Genomic DNA, 10,155 nt, shown 5'->3' on the forward strand with positions numbered 1-10,155 from the left:
CGTGATTTGAATAACCCTGCTCTATTGTTTTCTTGAATGGAAAACCTCACAGCCCGAGCATTAGGGGAAAAGATGGTGATGCTCCAAAGGGTCCTGGGGGGCGTCTGGGCGCTAAGTCAGTTCTGCTGATCCAGAGTTTTGTGTGACCAGTGACAGTCGTGGGTGGGAACAGCCACTTTATTTTTGCCCTGCCTCCAGCATAACAACCCCCCTGCACCTCGTCTGCAGGACCCCTCCCTTTGACCTTCATCTGAAACTGAAACTGCCCCCCCCCCATGCAAAGCACAACATCCCCATCAGATTACAACAGGAGGCGCGTGTCCCTCGGGGCTAGCTGTCTACAGTCAGTTATGTAAGGAAGAACCCGGACTTGTTCCCGGCCACTTCACTGCAGAGAGAGACTCTTAAGAAATATCATTCTTTTCACATTCTGCTGACACAACCGTAAACCATAACCGTAAGTAAAATGTTAGAAATATTGCTGATAAAATGCTAATATTATTAGACAAACAACACAGAATGTCACACTTTCCAAAACACATCCACAGCTGACTCTTGCATTTGTGGATTCATACACTCCGGCCATTTGTGTGTGTGTGTGTGTGTGTGTGGTTTATATATACATTACATCGTGCGGACCAATTCTCTCCTCATTGTGAGAAAAACCTGTTATTATGACATTGTGGGGACAATTTTTTGGTCCCTACAAGGGGAAGCTCAATTTAATAAAAATCTGTAATTGCAATCAAAAATGAAAAACCCCAAGTCACTTTATTTTTTGGTTTCTTATGTCTATGGTTAGGGCTGGGTAGGGATTAAGGTTGTCATTGCTGGGATTAGGGTTTTGCCCTTAGAAATCAATGGACAATCCCCACATTGGGAATGACCAGAAACCAGCCAGGGCAGAAGCGGCAAATGCCAGAGATGACCGTTGACTGACTTGACAGTTTCTCATGTATCGGAGGATGACATCAATTGACCTTCAAAAGGAATGGGAAACATTAACTGCAGGTGTGAAGTGCACTGCTAGGAGAGTTTGAGTCAGGCTTCAAGAAGCAGCAATGAAGTCCCATAAAACAAGGAAGAAGCCCTTCAATAATGAGAAACAGTGAAGAACCAGGCTACAGTTTACAAAATAATATATATATTATTCACAGATGCACTCCCATAAATTGAGAAATGAGTGAAACAAAACATTGTGCTGTGCTCACTTAATTTTTTCTGGAGCTGTATATGAAATCAAATGTGTGTGTGTGTGTGTGTGTGTGTGTGCCGTGCGTTCAGCCTAGCATCCATTTAACATGGAGGACTTTGATCCTTGACCTGCTCGCTTAAATGCCTGGCCTATGCAGGAGATGATGAATGGAATGTCTCAAGGAGGCGACATGTTGGATATTTGTGGTAGCATTGTCAAGTTGACAGCGTGTGTTTTACGTCTACGTGTGGGCATGAAGGAGAGCCTGACAGGAGTATAAACATATCTGTGACCCTCTGCAAGGTCGGTTCACCAGCCATCACCATGGCAACGTGGGAGGACTTTTTCCAGCAAGCCAGAGACGCAGGCGGGTGCGTGGGCTGCCAGGGTGAGCTTTGCTTGGGTCCAGCTTTGTGCACCAAAGTTCTCTGAGGAAAAACGTAGGTCAGACTTGGTTTCACAAAGCAAAATTTCGACATGGAGAGCAGTCAAAAACCCCAAAGAGATGTGCAAAGTCTCAAGGATTCATCCTCATGCATGCTGACAAAATTAAATGTGCACGTTCAGAATCATTCGCCAAAATATGTTCTGGAGGGAAAAAAACTGCTCCTCGAAGCAGGTACCATACCCTGGTTTCCATGGTACCGCGTTGCTACGGAAACCAGTGCAGGCTCTGCAGTGAGTGCAGACACCGGGAGCTCTTTGGGAAAAAGTGAAAAGATTACTGCATGCCTGTCATCGCCAAGAGCAAAAGACGCTTAATGAAGGGTAACGTGAGGTGCCGCAGAGCTGCGGAGTGTTGGTTCACATACTGTACCAGCGGGTGACCTGCATTAGGTGCTCGACCTGAGAAGTTAAAGCTAAAATGTCCAGCAGCTGACGAGTGAAGTTGCAGTGGAGTCACGTTGGGTGCAGGTGTCAGCGAGATGCCTTAAACTGCGTATTTTTGATGTTATTTTTGTATTTGCAGTCTGTCAGCTCACTCCTCTAAACAGGATGGCTCACGGTGCTGCACACAGATAAATGTGACAGAGGGGGACAGAGAAGGACAGATGGGGACAGATGGGACGGAGTGGGGCAGATGGGGACAGAGGGACACAGAATGTGGCAGGATGGGACATCGAGGGACAGAAAAGGGCAGAGTAGGGCAGACAGGGATGGTGGGACAGTTCAGGACAGAGTGGGACAGCAAGACTTCCAAACCCTAAAGATGGGCCTGTGCTGGTCCACGATTGAGAAGGAGATGGACTGCTTCACCCCTAAACCCCATTAAAGGAAACTGGGGGAGGAGGGCTGGAGCCTTAAGCATATCCCCCTAAATCTATGTGTTCGTGTAGGAGTGGGGGGCAAGTACACATTACACACCTCAGCTCAGTATGTCTGTAAAGTATCATTCATCACAGCTCAGATTCACTCTGACTTACAGTGCAGGTGGTATGTGACTGAACCATCCAACCCATACGGCACAGGTCCGGTTTATTAAAACTAGACTGCACAGGTCCGGTTTATTAAAACTACACTGTACTGGTCCGGTTTAGTAAAACCACACGGCACAGGTCTGGTTTATTAAACCCATACAGCACAGGTCCGGTTTATTAAACCCACATGACACTGGTCCAGTTCGTTAAAACCGCATGGCACTGGTCCGGTTCATTAAAACCACACGGCACTGGTCTGGTTCAGTTGGCTATATAGGTGTCACTGTTATGCTTCAGAATAACCCAGACAGCATGAGCCCCATCTCTCCCAGGGCCAGCTTGGCCCTCAGACTCTAGGTGAGCTGATTAGCACCCAAACACAGTTGGGTGTGGCCCCTGTATCCCAAACCCCTGAGCACGCCCCCTTCCCCATACACACACCCCTGAGCACACCCCCTTCCCCATACACACACCCCTGAGCACAGCCCATTTCCCCACACACAAACCCCTGAGCACGGCCCCTTTCCCCCCCACACTCATCCCTGAGCATGGCCCCTTTCCCCCCCACACACATCCCTGAGCACGGCCCCTTTTCCCTCCACACACATCCCTGAGGACGGCACCTTTTCCCCCCCACACACATCCCTGAACACGGCCCCTTTCCCCCCCACACACACCCCTGAGGACGGCCCCTTTTCCCCAAACACACATCCCTGAGCATGGCCCTTCCCCCCCCCACACACATCCCTGAGCTCGGCCTCTTTTCCCTCCACACACACCCTGAGCACGGCCTCTTTTCCCTCCACACACACCCTGAGCTCGGCCTCTTTTCCCTCCACACACACCCTGAGCACGGCCCCTTTTCCCCCCCACACACATCCCTGAGCACGGCACCTTTTCCCCCCACACACACCCCTGAGGACGGCCCCTTTTCCCCACACACACATCACTGAGCACGGCCCTTCCCCCCCTCACACACCCCTGAGCACGGCCCTTTCCCCCCCACACACATCCCTGAGCACGGCCCCTTTCCCCCCCACACACATCCCTGAGCACGGTCCCTTTTCCCTCCACACACACCCTGAGCACGGCCCCTTTCCCCCCCCACACACATCCCTGAGCACAGCCCCTTTTCCCTCCATACACACCCTGAGCACGGCCCTTCCCCCCCCCCTCACACACCCCTGAGCACGGCCCTTTCCCCCCACACACATCCCTGAGCACGGCCCCTTCCCCCCCACAAACATCCCTGAGCACGGCCCCTTTTCCCTCCACACACACCCTGAGCACGGCCCCTTTTCCCTTGACAAACACCCCTGAGCACAGCCCCTTCCCCCCCCCCCCACAAACATCTCTGAGCACGGCCCCTTTCCCCCTCCCCACACACACCCCTGAGGACGGCCCCTTTTCCCCCCACACACATCCCTGAGCACGGCCCCTTTTCCCTCCACACACACCCTGAGCACGGCCCATTTTCCCTCGACACACACCCCTGAGCACGGCCCCTTTCCCCCCCCCACAAACATCTCTGAGCACGGCCCCTTTTCCCTACATACACACCCTGAGCACGGCCCCTTTCCCCCCCCACACACACCCTGAGGACGGCCTCTTCCCCCCCCACACACATCCCTGAGCACGGCCCCTTTTCCCTCCACACGCATCCCTGAGCACGGCCCCTTTCCCCCCCACACACATCCCTGAGCACGGCCCCTTTTCCCTCCACACACACCCTGAGCACGGCCCCTTTTCCCCACACACACATCCCTGAGCACGGCCCTTCCCCCCCTCACACACCCCTGAGCATGGCCCTTTCCCCCCCACACACATCCCTGAGCACGGCCCCTTCCCCCCCCCACACACATCCCTGAGCACGGTCCCTTTTCCCTCCACACACACCCTGAGCACGGCCCCTTTCCCCCCCCACACACATCCCTGAGCACAGCCCCTTTTCCCTCCATACACACCCTGAGCACGGCCCTTCCCCCCCCCCCTCACACACCCCTGAGCACGGCCCTTTCCCCCCACACACATCCCTGAGCACGGCCCCTTCCCCCCCCACAAACATCCCTGAGCACGGCCCCTTTTCCCTCCACACACACCCTGAGCACGGCCCCTTTTCCCTTGACACACACCCCTGAGCACAGCCCCTTCCCCCCCCCCACAAACATCTCTGAGCACGGCCCCTTTCCCCCTCCCCACACACATCCCTGAGCACGGCCCCTTTTCCCTCCACACACACCCTGAACACGGCCCCTTTTGCCCCCCACACACATCCCTGAGGACGGCCCCTTTTCCCCCCAAACACACCCCTGAGCACGGCCCTTTCCCCCCCATACACACCCCTGAGCACGGCCCCTTTCCCCCCCACACACACACCCCTGAGCACGGCCCCTTTTCCCTCCACACACATCCCTGAGGACGGCCCCTTTTCCCCACACACACATCCTTGAGCACGGCCCTTCCCCCCCCCACACACACCCCTGAGCACGGCCGTTTTCCCCCCCACACACATCCCTGAACACGGCCCCTTTCCCCCCCACACACATCCCTGAGGACGGCCCCTTTTCCCCACACACACATCTTTGAGCACGGCCCTCCCCCCCCCACACACACCCCTGAGGACGGCCCCTTTTCCCCACACACACATCCCTGAGCACGGCCCTCCCCCCCCCACACACACCCCTGAGCATGGCCCTTTTCCCCCCCACACACATCCCTGAGCACGGCCCCTTTCCCCCCCCACACACATCCCTGAGCACGGCACCTTTTCCACCCCACACACATCCCTGAGCACGGCACCTTTTCCCCCCACACACACCCCTGAGGACGGCCCCTTTTCCCCCCCACACACATCCCTGAGCACGGCCCCTTTTCCCTCCACACACACCCTGAGCACGGCCCCTTTCCCCCCCACACACACCCCTGAGGACGGCCCCTTTTCCCCACACACACATCCCTGAGCACGGCCCCTTTTCCCTCCACACACACCCTGAACACGGCCCCTTTTGCCCCCCACACACATCCCTGAGGACGGCCCCTTTTCCCCACACACACATCCCTGAGCACGGCCCCTTTTCCCTCCACACACACCCTGAGCACGGCCCATTTTCCCTCGACACACACCCCTGAGCACGGCCCCTTTCCCCCCCCCACAAACATCTCTGAGCACGGCCCCTTTTCCCTACATACACACCCTGAGCACGGCCCCTTTCCCCCCCCACACACACCCTGAGGACGGCCTCTTCCCCCCCCACACACATCCCTGAGCACGGCCCCTTTTCCCTCCACACGCATCCCTGAGCACGGCCCCTTTCCCCCCCACACACATCCCTGAGCACGGCCCCTTTTCCCTCCACACACACCCTGAGCACGGCCCCTTTTCCCCACACACACATCCCTGAGCACGGCCCTTCCCCCCCTCACACACCCCTGAGCATGGCCCTTTCCCCCCCACACACATCCCTGAGCACGGCCCCTTCCCCCCCCCACACACATCCCTGAGCACGGTCCCTTTTCCCTCCACACACACCCTGAGCACGGCCCCTTTCCCCCCCCACACACATCCCTGAGCACAGCCCCTTTTCCCTCCATACACACCCTGAGCACGGCCCTTCCCCCCCCCCCTCACACACCCCTGAGCACGGCCCTTTCCCCCCACACACATCCCTGAGCACGGCCCCTTCCCCCCCCACAAACATCCCTGAGCACGGCCCCTTTTCCCTCCACACACACCCTGAGCACGGCCCCTTTTCCCTTGACACACACCCCTGAGCACAGCCCCTTCCCCCCCCCCACAAACATCTCTGAGCACGGCCCCTTTCCCCCTCCCCACACACATCCCTGAGCACGGCCCCTTTTCCCTCCACACACACCCTGAACACGGCCCCTTTTGCCCCCCACACACATCCCTGAGGACGGCCCCTTTTCCCCCCAAACACACCCCTGAGCACGGCCCTTTCCCCCCCATACACACCCCTGAGCACGGCCCCTTTCCCCCCCACACACACACCCCTGAGCACGGCCCCTTTTCCCTCCACACACATCCCTGAGGACGGCCCCTTTTCCCCACACACACATCCTTGAGCACGGCCCTTCCCCCCCCCACACACACCCCTGAGCACGGCCGTTTTCCCCCCCACACACATCCCTGAACACGGCCCCTTTCCCCCCCACACACATCCCTGAGGACGGCCCCTTTTCCCCACACACACATCTTTGAGCACGGCCCTCCCCCCCCCACACACACCCCTGAGGACGGCCCCTTTTCCCCACACACACATCCCTGAGCACGGCCCTCCCCCCCCCACACACACCCCTGAGCATGGCCCTTTTCCCCCCCACACACATCCCTGAGCACGGCCCCTTTCCCCCCCCACACACATCCCTGAGCACGGCACCTTTTCCACCCCACACACATCCCTGAGCACGGCACCTTTTCCCCCCACACACACCCCTGAGGACGGCCCCTTTTCCCCCCCACACACATCCCTGAGCACGGCCCCTTTTCCCTCCACACACACCCTGAGCACGGCCCCTTTCCCCCCCACACACACCCCTGAGGACGGCCCCTTTTCCCCACACACACATCCCTGAGCACGGCCCTCCCCCCCCCACACACACCCCTGAGCATGGCCCTTTTCCCCCCCACACACATCCCTGAGCACGGCCCCTTTCCCCCCCCACACACATCCCTGAGCACGGCACCTTTTCCACCCCACACACATCCCTGAGCACGGCACCTTTTCCCCCCACACACACCCCTGAGGACGGCCCCTTTTCCCCCCCACACACATCCCTGAGCACGGCCCCTTTTCCCTCCACACACACCCTGAGCACGGCCCCTTTCCCCCCCCACACACATCCCTGAGCACGGCCCCTTTTCCCTCCACACACATCCCTGAGCACGGCCCCTTTTCCCTCCACACACACCCTGAGCACGGCCCCTTTTCCCCCCCACACACATCCCTGAGCACGGCCCCTTTTCCCCCCACACACACCCCTGAGGACGGCCCCTTTTCCCCACACACACATCCCTGAGCACCGGCCCTTCCCCCCCTCACACACCCCTGAGCACGGCCCTTTTCCCTCCACACACATCCCTGAGGACGGCCCCTTTTCCCCACAGACACACCCCTGAGGACGGTCCCTTTTCCCTCCACACACACCCTGAGCACGGCCCCTTTCCCCCCCCACACACATCCCTGAGCACGGCCCCTTTTCCCCACAGACACACCCCTGAGGACGGTCCCTTTTCCCTCCACACACACCCTGAGCACGGCCCCTTTCCCCCCCCACACACATCCCTGAGCACGGCCCCTTTTCCCTCCATACACACCCTGAGCACGGCCCTTCCCCCACCTCACACACCCCTGAGCACGGCCCCTTCCCCCCCCCCACACATCCCTGAGCACGGCCCCTTTTCCCTCCACACACCCTGAGCACGGCCCCTTTCCCCCCCACACACACATCCCTGAGCACGGCCCCTTTTCCCTCCACACACACCCTGAGCACGGCCCCTTTTCCCTCGACACACACCCCTGAGCACGGCCCCTTTCCCCCCCCCTCACAAACATCTCTGAGCACGGCCCCTTTCCCCCTCCCCACACACATCCCTGAGCACGGCCCCTTTTCCCTCCACACACACCCTAAGCACGGCCCCTTTTCCCCACAGACACACCCTGAGGACGGCCCCTTTTCCCCACAGACACACCCCTGAGGACGGCCCCTTTTCCCCACAGACACACCCTGAGGACGGCCCCTTTTCCCCACAGACACACCCAGAGCACGGCCCCTTTCCCCCCCCACACACATCCCTGAGCACGGCCCCTTTTCCCTCCACACACATCCCTGAGGACGGCCCCTTTTCCCCACACACACATCCTTGAGCACGGCCCTTCCCCCCCCCACACACACCCCTGAGCACGGCCGTTTTCCCCCCCACACACATCCCTGAACACGGCCCCTTTCCCCCCCACACACACCCCTGAGGACGGCCCCTTTTCCCCACACACACATCCCTGAGCACGGCCCTCCCCCCCCCACACACACCCCTGAGGACGGCCCCTTTTCCCCACACACACATCCCTGAGCACGGCCCTCCCCCCCCCACACACACCCCTGAGCATGGCCCTTTTCCCCCCCACACACATCCCTGAGCACGGCCCCTTTCCCCCCCCACACACATCCCTGAGCACGGCACCTTTTCCACCCCACACACATCCCTGAGCACGGCACCTTTTCCCCCCACACACACCCCTGAGGACGGCCCCTTTTCCCCCCCACACACATCCCTGAGCACGGCCCCTTTTCCCTCCACACACACCCTGAGCACGGCCCCTTTCCCCCCCACACACACCCCTGAGGACGGCCCCTTTTCCCCACACACACATCCCTGAGCACGGCCCTCCCCCCCCCACACACACCCCTGAGCATGGCCCTTTTCCCCCCCACACACATCCCTGAGCACGGCCCCTTTCCCCCCCCACACACATCCCTGAGCACGGCACCTTTTCCACCCCACACACATCCCTGAGCACGGCACCTTTTCCCCCCACACACACCCCTGAGGACGGCCCCTTTTCCCCCCCACACACATCCCTGAGCACGGCCCCTTTTCCCTCCACACACACCCTGAGCACGGCCCCTTTCCCCCCCCACACACATCCCTGAGCACGGCCCCTTTTCCCTCCACACACATCCCTGAGCACGGCCCCTTTTCCCTCCACACACACCCTGAGCACGGCCCCTTTTCCCCCCCACACACATCCCTGAGCACGGCCCCTTTTCCCCCCACACACACCCCTGAGGACGGCCCCTTTTCCCCACACACACATCCCTGAGCACCGGCCCTTCCCCCCCTCACACACCCCTGAGCACGGCCCTTTTCCCTCCACACACATCCCTGAGGACGGCCCCTTTTCCCCACAGACACACCCCTGAGGACGGTCCCTTTTCCCTCCACACACACCCTGAGCACGGCCCCTTTCCCCCCCCACACACATCCCTGAGCACGGCCCCTTTTCCCCACAGACACACCCCTGAGGACGGTCCCTTTTCCCTCCACACACACCCTGAGCACGGCCCCTTTCCCCCCCCACACACATCCCTGAGCACGGCCCCTTTTCCCTCCATACACACCCTGAGCACGGCCCTTCCCCCACCTCACACACCCCTGAGCACGGCCCCTTCCCCCCCCCCACACATCCCTGAGCACGGCCCCTTTTCCCTCCACACACCCTGAGCACGGCCCCTTTCCCCCCCACACACACATCCCTGAGCACGGCCCCTTTTCCCTCCACACACACCCTGAGCACGGCCCCTTTTCCCTCGACACACACCCCTGAGCACGGCCCCTTTCCCCCCCCCTCACAAACATCTCTGAGCACGGCCCCTTTCCCCCTCCCCACACACATCCCTGAGCACGGCCCCTTTTCCCTCCACACACACCCTAAGCACGGCCCCTTTTCCCCACAGACACACCCTGAGGACGGCCCCTTTTCCCCACAGACACACCCCTGAGGACGGCCCCTTTTCCCCACAGAC

This window comes from Paramormyrops kingsleyae, chromosome 4 (genome assembly GCF_048594095.1).
Source record: "Paramormyrops kingsleyae isolate MSU_618 chromosome 4, PKINGS_0.4, whole genome shotgun sequence".
NCBI classification, from domain to species: domain Eukaryota; kingdom Metazoa; phylum Chordata; class Actinopteri; order Osteoglossiformes; family Mormyridae; genus Paramormyrops; species Paramormyrops kingsleyae.